At 37.4% G+C, this 13084-nt stretch overlaps 1 protein-coding gene across 1 annotated transcript in view; it reads right to left on the reverse strand.

Annotated features, from left to right (window-relative positions):
• Positions 1-2333, reverse strand: part of LOC121370965 (activating signal cointegrator 1 complex subunit 3-like) — a 179091-nt gene extending 176758 nt beyond the window's left edge. The window contains exon 1 of the mRNA XM_041496524.1: positions 2272-2333. The gene's annotated coding sequence lies outside the window, so the exon portion shown is untranslated. The remainder of the gene's footprint in view (positions 1-2271) is intronic.
• Between the last annotated feature and the right edge of the window lie 10751 nt (positions 2334-13084).

The raw sequence follows: 13084 nt of genomic DNA on the forward strand, positions 1-13084 counted from the left end.
CTGAATGTGGCCAAGGATTAACAATGTTTGACTGATCACTGCAAACAGTGCAACATTCGTCGATGTAGTTTGGCACCAAAGTAAAAACACTGACCGACATACAGCGACAAGGTGCCAACTGAGCTATGACACTAAACAAGTTGGGGTCTTGACGTCTGTTGTGTGATTTCGTATTTAAAATCGGATTAGGTTCAAAATATTACAGCAACTCGACTTGTCATTACTGCTAATAACTAATTTTGGCAAAGAAAACGTTTATTTCACCGGCAAGATTAGGGCCTGAAAAAGCATGTGTCATACAGTTAGTCAATAACAACGTCAGCTGACAATCAGTTACTTATTTCTGATTTACTTTTGATATCATTTCATATGGCATCTTAGCGCAAAAAAAACACCTTCAAATTTATACAGTAAACTTCTGCATTTTCCTCGTCACTTTTTTATTAAATTAATAAATTAATGTTCCTTAGTGGTGTCATTAAACAAAACAAACTTAATTGTTAACCGAAACTTGACGTCAAAATAAAAAGTATCCTCGAAGGATTGTGAAGCGTCCTATTAACGTGAAAATGGCTACAACGCACACGCATTGTAATTGCACAATCAATTTGATTATTTGATCTATTACCGTATTCAGTTAACTACAAATATCAATTTATAAAATGTTTATAACCTTACCAGTGTATTCCATCAATAGATAAAACACATGCCACAGTTGAATGTGTACATTCCGAGGGCTGGATCGGAAAGCGTCCTATAGGTAAGATGGGCTTCCATAATTTGTTTTTGTTGAAAGAATACATATCCTCGCGGTATGGGTTTTGACACAGATAAGCAACGATCTCGCATAGTGTAAAAATAACAATGTTTTTCTTGTTATTATTTACAAAGACATAACCTAATGTACATATATATCATTAAAATATAAACATTAAATTCAATATATAGTGAGATTTTTAGTTTCAGTTTTAGCTTACATGTGCATACTGTAATATACTAATCTTTTTGATGCAGTATTTATTTTGACGCGGAACATCCAGATAATTTGTGAATGACCAATATTCAAAAAAAAAAAACTCCAAACAACTGGAAACAATGTGTGGTGGTCCATAAATTCCATATTAATAATACACGTACAAAATAACACCATTAAAATACATTTTATCCAGATTGTCACATGTAAACCATATAGCCCAATGCAAACATATTCACTATTTGTACATTGATAGGGTGGGAGTAAATTTGACAGCCATTCGAGACTTTTTTGTTTGTTTATTATTTGTATTATTCAAAACAATGTCCACTTTACATTTCATGTGAAATAGATATTATTTTAAGATGTAATATGCACTTGAACGTCGTTTAATACTGACCCAATATAATCATATGAAGTGCATATAAAATAAGGATGTCCATAAAAATAGATTGACGTAGGGGTGATCTAATTGCCTTTTGTTTATTTCAATAGTAGCAGACGACAATGTTTCGTGCAGCAGATGAGTAAAATTCATTGAGAAAATTTGGAGATAGAGGGATGTTTATGTATGTTAAAAAAGTGCCTTACGGAAAATAGTACTTTTACTTATATGGTATTTTTAATTGTTTTTTATACTTACCACAAACTGGCAAATTGTAAACATTGCTTTATTCTTATCAATAAAAAATACTTCCGTCAAAAATAAAATCTCCATTTGACATCGTAACTTTTCTTTGATGATGCACAATTGCTATTTAAAGATAGCGTGCCAAAATACATACCGCGTCATAATACATACCAAGATGATACGTCACGTGACCTGACCCAAAGATGAAAGCAGACATGACAGCGACCGGATTCTTTCGCTGTTGACAAGTGTTGATTATTTAGATGCTGTTAGGTATTAATATAGCATATGATTTTTAATCGATGCTACTATTTAAAATAACGATCGTCTATAATGCATTTTGTATAAAAATAACTTTCACCTGTTTTTTCCTCATTTTTTTTCTTTATCAATAGCAAGTACTTCCTGGTTCAGAATTATTGTTGTCAAAGTTCACGTGTGCGCAGATTCGTAATAAACAAGCCGTACGTAAAAATAGGACGCTTCTTGACTTAGGACGCCTCTCGATCTTTACTTTAGCGATACCGGTCCAGACCAGGGACAGGGTCCAATTATAACCAGCTGCTAGAATATCATTTATCAATAAAGACTTTTAAAGAACGCCATTACTACCTAAACCAATATTCTGATTATGTATTTTGTCTAAAATATTAAACTAAACATTAACCTTTTTAATTTTCTACTTTCTTTCGCCAGGTATCAGCCACTTTCAGTTTCAGCACGTTTTGCAATAATATATTTTCAAGCAATGAGAGTTATCTTCCTTTTTTTTTTTTTTTTTTGACATCAGGTTGCACTCCATACTTTTATTTTTATTTGTATATGTTTATTGATGAGAGAGAGAGAGAGAGAGAGAGAGAGAGAGAGAGAGAGAGAGAGAGAGAGAGAGAGAGAGAGAGAGAGAGAGAGAGAGAGAGAGAGAGAGAGAGAGAGAGAGAGCTAGCGCGTGTACAGTTAATTTTTCATGGGAGTCTAAATTTACCGTGATAAGCGAAGTTAAAAGAGGATTTATCGCTTTGAGGTGAGGGGTTCGACGCTTGCTATGGTTCTCGTTCTCTCTCTCTCTTTCTCTCTCTCTCTCTCTCCCAGCTACATAAACATAAACCATACTGTCTCTCATATTTTTAAAGAAAAGCCTTGACGGTCTATTTGCTAAGGTGCGTAGATAATAAAATGTTGTAAAAGACTGAGTCTACAAAAAAAAAAAAAAAAGGTTTATGTTTAATGTCACCACTAGAACACATTGATTAATTAATCATCAGCCATTTGTCAAACATTTGGTAATTATCACTTGTAGTCATCAAAGGAAACCCGCTACATTTTTCCATTAGCAGCAAGGGATCTTTTGTATGCACTTTCCTACAGAACATGATTGGGGTTTACCTAATTTTACTATTGTAATCCGAAATATCGGTCTCAGAATTGCGCTCTTCAGGAAAATAGTGTTTACTTTGAAGTTACTTCTAAATGAACTTTTCCAAGGAATGCAGTGGTGCCAACTGATTTTTGCTCAAATGTGCCCAACATTACAACACTGGCCGACAGTAGTTTCTGAAGAAATTGAAGATGGTTGCTGAATCCCAGAACTGTTTCGGATTTGTTTGTGTGATTCGCAAAAAAAGAAGAAAAGAAAATGTTTATTTTGTTTAATGACACATTGATTAATTAATCATCAGCTATTAGATTTCAAACATTTAGTAATTCTGACTCGTAGTCATCAGAGGAAACCCGCTACATCTTTTCCTAATGCAGCAAGAGATCTTTTTATATGCACCTTCCCACAGACAAGAAAGGCCATACCTGAGTCTTTGTCCAGTTGTGTCGTTCCAGCCAGTGCTCCACAACTGGTGTAACAAAGACCGTGGTATGTACTATCCTGTCTGTGGGATGGTGGATGTAAAAGATCCCTTGCTGCCGATCGAAAAGAGTAGCCCATGAAGTGGCGACAGCGGGTTTCCTCTCTCAATATCTGTGTGGTCCTTAACCATATGTCCGACGCCTTATAACCGTAAATAAAACGTGTTGAGTGCGTCGTTAAAAAAACATTTCCTTCCCTTGTCCAGTTGTGGTGCACTGGTTGGAAGAGAGAAAAAATAAATCAGCTGAATGGATCCACCGAGGTGGTTCGATCTTGCAACGCAAGCACCTTAAGCGAGCACTCAAACGACTGAGTTAAATCCTGCCACAATTCACAAAAAAAATAACTGTCTCCTAGTTCGTTCTCTGCGTTCTTGTGTCATGGTGACATTTCTTCTGTGGTGACATTTATCAATGGGTGCTGACATTTCTGTTGCAATGTTGATTAGTGGTTGGCTTGGTGACCAAATTGTTGGTACTCACGTTAACAATCCAGGTAAAATTGAAATCGTTTGTGCAAGTGAACGATGTATGCACATAAATCATTATTTGGCTGCACCCTGACATCATATACTATATAGTATATAAAGAGAGAAAGGACACGAACTACACGCATACTGATCTTGGTGCAAAGCACATGCAGAATGATGAGGGTGATGTGTAAAGCATTGTTGCTCACCTTGGAAAGAAAGAAGGAAATGATTTATTTAACGACGCACTCAACCCATTTTATTTACGGTTATATGGCGTCAGACATATGGTTAAGGACCACACAGATATTGATAGAGGAAACCCGCTGTCGCCACTTCATGGACTACTCTTTTCGATTAGCAGCAAAGGATCTTTTATAATAGTATCACCATCCCACAGACAGGGTAGTATATATCACGGCCTTTGATATGCCAGTCGTGGTGCATTGGCTGGAACGAGAAATAGCCCAATGGGCCCACCGACGGGGATCGACCCCAGACCGACCGCGCATCGAGCGAGCACTTTACCATTGGCCTACGTCCCGCCCACTTTGATTGCCGTGGGGAGTCTGTTGGTTGTTACTTCCTTCATCTCATGCACTGGTATCTTAGCTAGAGGGGAGGGGGTGGCTGCTGGCAGAAAAATACTAAAACCTCCTTTGAAATATGTTTAAGCACTAGAGATTTGCGTTTTGATATTTTGCATGTTATCATAAACATAAGTCATGTTTCAGGCAAAGTTTTGCCGATTCAAACCAAAACACCATGCTAAGAATTCTTCCCAATGTGTTGTACGTTGGAAATGGGTTATATTTAGGAAGACATCTATCATTTCCATGAATGAGTCCAACCATGTGGCCATTCCTCCAGAGAGCGGTGGTGTCGATTTTGTTTTGTTCGTTCGGCTTACTACTTTATCAACTGTATCTGACGTCTATTCTTGAAATCAAAGTAGAAATGCTAGAGAGACATTTTCACCTTCCATATTGTTAGAATTACCAGAGTTCACTCACAAGGCGACAGAAAAGGGGCCTAATTCACAAAGCTCTCTTAGTCACTGCTAGACAACAAAGCATCCTCTTTGCAAGTCTTTTAGCATTGCACTGCGATATTGCAAAGATGCGAGAGTTTAGTGAATTAGGTCCCAGGTTTGTATTTTACACCAGAAGCTGGAAGAGAGAAATCGCATGTGGACTCCGTGGAATGTTTTTCAACAACATAGTGTAGAATTGTATACTTGTTTTAACCTTTTTCCCCCAATTAACCTAGCTTTTATTGTCCCTTTAATTCCCTCTAAATTAGTCTCGAGGCAGAATCCACATGTTTAGGATTTCGTTCTACTCAAGAGAATCAAAGCGAACACCATAGTTATTTCATGTAGAATGATGTGCGCTATCATATTCCAGTGGAGGTCAACTTTGAAAAGTGTGTGGGGGGGGGGGGGGGGTCACCAGAGGTCAATAAAGGTCAAGGGGGTACACATTTGACGATTTTTTTTTTTTTTTTTTTTTTTTCTTCATAAATATTATCTTCATAGTCCAACACAAACAACACACTGAATTATCCACACTGTTGCTTTAAAATGTCGATTTGCATAGTATTCAATATACAACCTCAACTTTAATGTCATTTGTCTCAGTTCAACTGATTTAAAAAAAAAAAAAAAAAAAAAATGGTTTCAAATACCATATCGTTTTACCGGTGATAGTCAAAGCAACCACCATGGTTATTCAATGTAGGATGATGTGCTGGAGGTCAGCTTTAAAAAGTGTGTGTGGGTCACCAGAGGTAATTAAAGGTCAATGGGTACACATTCGAAGAAAAAAAACATTCGAACTGCAAGGTTCAGTGCCTTGCCGGCTGACTAACATTTTTCTTTGGGCGACTATTTTGGTGGCCATCTTGGATTCAAATGACGGTTCTGTCCTAGTTAGCAAGACGTTATTATAAATGAAATGTATTACTACTAAAGTCCTATCATGTTTTGGCTTAAGTGAGAAATAGCAATTTATATGTTTTGGCAGCCAGTGCGATAAATTTTAATTTGACCTTGACCTTGGAAAGACCTAGAATTTTAACAGTGGGCAGATCTATGTTAGATATTGTTTATAATCTTAAAGTACAGTGTGTTCAGTTTAGTGCTTTAAACGTGCTTTTACTGACATTGTCTAAATTTGAACTTTTACCGTGACCTGACTTTGACCTTGACCTCTAAAATCGGGTAGCCCCCCTTTCAAAACAATTGTATGGTCCTAAGATACAATTGTACCAAATTTGGTGCTTTGGGCCAACGTGACACAATATCGCCCAAATTTGGACTTGTCACAGAACTACAAATAAATTTAGATTACAGTTCACTATATGTGGCCTATATTGTTTTTGTAGGTGGCCATTTTGTTTCTGCGGTCGCCATTGAAAGTAATTTTTAAGTTTTATCGAGTCTTTCACATTACCTGTTACAATAGTTTAGCTATACATATACATATATTAAGAGGATTTGATGGTGAACCCATTAGAACATTTCACCATTTTGGCGGCCATTTTGAATGTTGAGCAATATTGCGGCCATCTTAGATTCTGAAAATTATTTGATCGAATTATCAATTCTTGAATTAATTTAAATGGACTCAACAATGTCAAAAATAAACATAATTTACATACAATGTATATAAGTTTTCATGCTAACCCTTAAGAAAATAATGGGGGGTGGAATGGGGTGGGGTCATGTAGGGAATTTTTTTTTTCGAAAATTGGTTGAAATCATCAGATTTCTTGGATAAAGTTCCTTTAGATAGTTTATGGGAAGCCGCAAGGGAAAGTGGGCTTTGGTCACTTAACGCTGACTTAGTCATAGAATTTTAGTGGATATTCTACATTAAAGCATAACACGTGGTCCAGTGGATCATAAGCTTTGATTTGATATGTAATACATGTCACTGACGCATGTGTGGGTATTTTGGTGCACAAAAATGAGAGAGTTCCGATTAGGGCCTGAATGAATGAATGAATGAATGAATGAATGAATGAATGAATGAATGAACGACACCCCAGCACGAAAAATACATCGGCTATTGGGTGTCAAACTATAGTAATGCAAATAAATAAAGTGATGATCAACATCAATATAAAAATTCAAGGTTTAAACAAAAACAGTGTAAAGAACTGTGCAAAAATACAAATACAAATATCACAGAATTTTACGGACACCGAATTTTATTCTAAACTTCAATTTGTGCTGTATTGGACATTCTCAAAGAGAATGTTACACCCCTGCACCACGGTGAGGTTACAGCACGCGCAGGGGTTTAGGGCCTGACGTCAACAAACAAAAAAGAGACACATGCTTGGGTACCCTCAAACACTGGTGACAAATGAGTTGTGGATTCCAATTATTTCACTGTTACTAACTTACTAGTTAGTTTCATGTTCAGGACCTATTCTAAGAAACGTAATATAGTAGCGTTGCGTATGCGTGCGCGCGCGTGCGTGCGTGCGTGTGTGTGTATGTGTGTGCGTGCGTACGTGCGTGTGCGTGCGTGTGTATGTGCGTGCGTGCGTGTGTGCGTGTGTGTGTGTGCACGAGGACCCTCTGTAGCTGTAGGCCAAAAGCGAGTGTCTAGAAACCGTGCTCCATTAAAATTAGACTGGATATATCAATACTAAACGAATCATCGCATGCCTTAGGCCTACAAAGAACGTTCCATTTAACAAATTGAAAATACACATTAAGTAGAAAACGTGGTTTTACGATCTAACAAATTTGATTTTGAAAATTATGGTTGAAATTTAAAGGCATTTTATCACTTTTAATTGTTTTTAAATATATGTTGTCGTTTTTATTGTTGTTTGTGGTGGGGTGGGTGGGTTTTTGGTGCTATTATAAGTTGTAGAAGCATCACGAGGGGTATATGGATTTTTATGTAGGGGAGACCGGGGTTGGTTGTCACACGGGTTGGTAGTCACAGTGGCCATATCTCTTCCATTAAACGGCGTAAGCGTACTGGACTAAGACAGGTATATGGCTTGAAATGTTTGTATTCCGTCATATTTAAATTACAAAGAATTCACGGCATTTTTTTGAGATTTCAAAACTTGACATTTTTTTTTCGCTCTGTATGTATTTTTTTAATATTAATTTCATTATATTCTAGTTTTTACCATTTGTACATTTTGTTTCAGATTAGTACAGTGTTAGACAGATATGAAAGTCTGCTTCTTATGGAGTGAACTTATAAGCAATAGACTAGTACATTGGTCTGACGGACAGTAATTATTGTGAATGGGTCGTGAGGGGGCAGGTTGTCACACGGTGTCGGGGGTTGGTTGTCACATACAATAACACGTGACAACCAACCCCGGTAACGCAAAAGCATGGTGAATTGCAATTTACATACCTGCATGCATATAATACATACGTACATGCATGCGTACATGCATACATACATACATACATACATACATACCAAGGATGGTATATCAATTGGAGCTGTACCACGCGGACGCGAACGAAACCACTTGCCAGTGACGAAAAATAGTTCCATCGATAAACGAGTTTTTAACTTCAAATGTTTGTAATACAGTTTGTTTGTGAAACAGATATTAATAAAAAACAGAAGAAAAAAAAACAATCTTGTTTTAATCAGAAATGTATGTAGTGAAAAAATTAAAATATTAAAAATAAAAAACAAACAAAAAACTGTTGCTAATCGCGCATTAATACAATAACACCACGACCGTAATTAGGTGGCCCAGTTCAACATTGCATCTTTTAAAAGTATTGAAATAGTGTATTTTATAGTAAAAATAAAATTAATTATGTATACTTGATTGATTATCAATGTTATTTATAATCTAATTATTGCTTTAGCATTAACTGGGGTGGCTGGAAACTGTTGGAAATTACAGACGGGGTATAAGAGAATTTGGCTCCGCCCACAGGGGTATAAGGGATTTGTCCAACGGCAAACAACCAATGAGATTAAAGAATTTTTACATGAAGGCGAGATAATGTTTTTTGTTTTGTCTTGGGATTTCTGTGCGTGTATGTATGTGTATGTGTATGTGTGTTCACCACCCTTTTGACGAAGTCCAAAATGCCATAAAATAAAACAATATTTTTACATAGCAAGTTTCAACAGCCTACGTTTTACACACATGCTATAGCATGTTTCAAAATGGATTTTACATGTTATTATGCAGTGTCAATAAGCCTGCAATATGTTTTTCGAAGCTGTGTTATCCCGTTGTTTAACCCTGTTCTGCAACATATCCCCGCGAGCGTTTTTCTTCTCTGTCTGAAGACGTCCGCCGTTTTTTCTCTCTCTAGCAGTTGTCTTGGACAGACCAGGGGTAGACGATTCGCGTTCCAGGTTATCACGATTGGACCTTAGTTGAATGAGAAACCAAAACTACGCTATATCACTCCCATTATTTTATTACTGTTCGTCTGTATAAGAACCAGTAAAGAACCAACGATGCCAAAATAATTGGACGAGTGAATTAAGGAAGTGTTAGCACCGAAACGCCCCTGGTGAAGGAAATGAAGAGTAATTACGAGAAAGACGGACTATAAAAAGAACCTGGGAGTAAAATGGAGAATTGTTGATCCCAAAGAAATGACACCATTTGCCTTCCATTAAACATCCCTGCGTAACTATTCTCGCTCGCACCCTGTTGCAATTAATGGCAGGCCTTCTACAAGATCTAATTAACTTGCAGGAACTCGTCTTCATTAGAGTGTGGCTGCTCGGTATGTATTGCAAGTTAAATGGATAGAAAGGAATATTTGTTTAACGACACCTCTGCACATTTTATGGCAATTTGGTTTCTAACATGTGGTTATTTTGTGGTCTGTTTGAGAGAGAAACACAGTTAAAGACAGAAAGACATACATACAAACAGAAAGATAGACAAAGAAATGTAACTAACCAAAACGTGCTCTCAATATAATAGTGTTTCCACCAAAGCATGCCATATAATAGGTCCATGTTTAGTCAAAGTCTACCGATGTTTTTTTGGTGGATTGGATTTTTTTTTTTTTGAGGGATGTTTCTTCTTTTTTTCTTTTTATTTGTAGGGGCGCGTGGTTTTTCTGTATTTGTATTTGTTACAATTATGTAATAAAAATATATATATATGGTCAGGCGAGATTGCAGCTTTAAAATACATGCATTTGTATGATATTTCAGTTAAGTAACTTAGATGGCCATGGGGCGAGACGTAGCTCAGTGGTAAAGCGCTCGCTTTATGCATTAGTATGCATTAGTATAAAAAGGACCATATTCCATTTAAGCGACTTAGATGCTGTAACACCGTTGTGCACGTAATGCTCGTTACAGTAGGTTCGATGGTATGTTTACATTTGCAGGAAATCTCGTTTCCGAGGTCACAAATGGAAGCTTTAGCGCGTTCCGAGACTCATGTCAAAATAATCAGTACAGATTGTTTTGCGCATGACGTTTATTGCCTTCAATTTCTCGAGCAGACGTGCGTTTCTAGTCATCGATTGCACACGTCGCCGGAACATCTCGAACTGTTCGCCGATGCAGCATGAAGATTTCAAGAAGACTGATTTAATTTGCTGTCTAAATTCAAGTCCGATTAGCCACACAAAATAAGCCATAATCTCAACACTTGGTGACTTACATTAAGCTCAAAGGACCCAACTTGCTGCAGCATAATTAAATAACATTTAAGCACGCACTGCATGGCATACATTGGAGTTAAGCCCACGAGTTGGTAAAATGTCACAATATTTAAAAATAAATATTATCTATAACAGGCCTCGGTGGCGTTGTGGTTAAAGTAAAGTTTGTTTTATTTAACGACGCCACTAGAGCACATTGATTTTTTTAAATCTTATCATCGGCTATTGGACGTCAAACATATGGTCATTCTGACACTGTTTTTTTTAGAGGAAACCCGCTGTCGCCACATAGGCTACTCTTTTTACGACAGGCAGCAAGGGATGCGTTGTGGTTAGGCCATCGGTCTACAGGCTGGTAGGTACTGGGTTCGGACACCAAACCCTGAGTGAGTGCTCCGCAAGGCTCAATGGATAGGTGTAAACCACTTGCACCAACCAGTGATCCATAACTGGTTCAACAAAGGTCATGGTTTGTGCTATCCTGCCTGTGGGAAGCGTAAATAAAATATCCCTTCCTGCCTGTCGTAAAAGAGTAGCCTATGTGGTGACAGCGGGTTTTCTCTTAAAAACAATGTCAGAATGACCATATTTTTGACGTCCAATAGCCGATGATAAGATAAAAAAATCATTCAGCTCTAGTGGCGTTAAATTATCTATAACAAAATAATAATCACACATATATTATTTTACTACTGTTATGAAAATGTTAGGGTGGGTGAAGTTTGTATTAATCTTTTGTTAGAGGTATTTAATTAAAAGGTTTGTTTTTTTAATATACAAAATTAGCCGTAATCCTAATACTTGCTGATTTACATTAAGCTGAAAGGACCCAAATAGCTGCAGCATATTTAAATACTATTTAAGCACGCACTGCATGGCATACTCTGGACCCGTTAAGCTGACGAGTTTGTAGAATGTCGCAATACTCATAACAAGAAAATTTAAATTCGTTATAACAAAATGATAATAACACCTATAAACATTTATAGGATATTAAACCAGCTTCCATTTCGTATCATGCTTATGTCTCAAGTGAAATAATTTCACAAGGGACATAAACAAGATATGGAATGATAGCGAGTTAAATATCCTATTTATTACCCATAATCGATCTTAATTTATATCACTCAACTCGTGTGGTTGACGTTCCTGTGCGCCAGTCGATGACGTCACGAAGTTTTACGTCCCACTTGGCGTTCTGGTGGGACGTATCACTTTGATATGTACCAAGATAGTTTTAACCATGTTCGTGATAAAGTATTTTATTATCGTTATAATAATTTTAGGGTGCGTGGGTAATTAAAAAACATTTTGGTGCATATATTATAATTAATAGGCCTTCGAGAAAAGAAATGTTGCCTGAAGGCGACTTCACACGATATGAGTGCCTCGTACGAGCTAAGCCACGAGAAAAGCGATTTCACTGGTTACTATTCAATCGGCTATTGTCATACGAGATACTCAAATTGTGTGACATCGCCTTCACGGTAATTTTTTAATGCGTGCTGTTTCTGACGCGTCGCGGGCGCGGTTATCAAAAACATCATCATCCATATGAAAACGCTGCTATTGATAACCATAGAATCGATTTATTTATGCGTCCATTTTTCGTGTTCTGCGCCCGCACAGAACCAAACACATGGAAGGCGGCCATTACGCAAAGCAGCATTTTAGGTAATCCATTTCATTTTGAGTAAACCGTTACGAGTAACATTCTAAATTTAATGCGTTCGCGTTAAGATGTATACGCACATAAACGTCTATATCGGTTGAAGTGTCATGATGTGGGGATCAGTGACCCAGCTAGTGTTTTCCTGTCTGTCGGATGGTGCATATAAAATATCCCTTGCTGTTAATGGAATAATGTAGCGGGTTTCCTCTGAAGACTACGAAAGAAAGAAAGAAAGAAAGAAAAAAATGTTTGATTTAACGACGCACTCAACACATTTTATTTACGGTTATATGGAGTCAGACATATGGTTAAAGACCACACAGATAGAGACAGGAAACCCGCTGTCGCCACTTCATGAGCTACTCTTTTCGATTAGCAGCAAGGCTTCTTTTATATGCACCATCCCATAGACAGGGTAGTACATACCACGGCCTTGGATATACCAGTCGTGGTGCACTGGCTCGAACGACTGAAGACTACGAGTGAAATTATCAAATGTTTGACATCCAATAGCCAATGATTAACAAGCATTCTGAGAGTACTGCTTTAAGCAAATCATCTCCCCTTCCGGGCCATAACTCCATGCAAAATGAGTAAATAGCTATGAAAACGTTATACTTTGTTTTGTTTAACGACACCACTAAAGCACCTTAAATAGCCATGAAAGTCAAACATGATAAGCTATCAACTCAATATCTTGAGGCATTGTGAGAAAAAAAAAACGTCCGAAAAACTATATGTGTGACAGACGGACAGACAGACGGACGGAGTAGAAATCTATAGCCCCTCACCGGTGGAACCGGTAGGGGACTAATAAATCAATATGCTCTAGTGG

Source organism: Gigantopelta aegis, chromosome 4, assembly GCF_016097555.1.
Source record: "Gigantopelta aegis isolate Gae_Host chromosome 4, Gae_host_genome, whole genome shotgun sequence".
Taxonomy (NCBI): domain Eukaryota; kingdom Metazoa; phylum Mollusca; class Gastropoda; order Neomphalida; family Peltospiridae; genus Gigantopelta; species Gigantopelta aegis.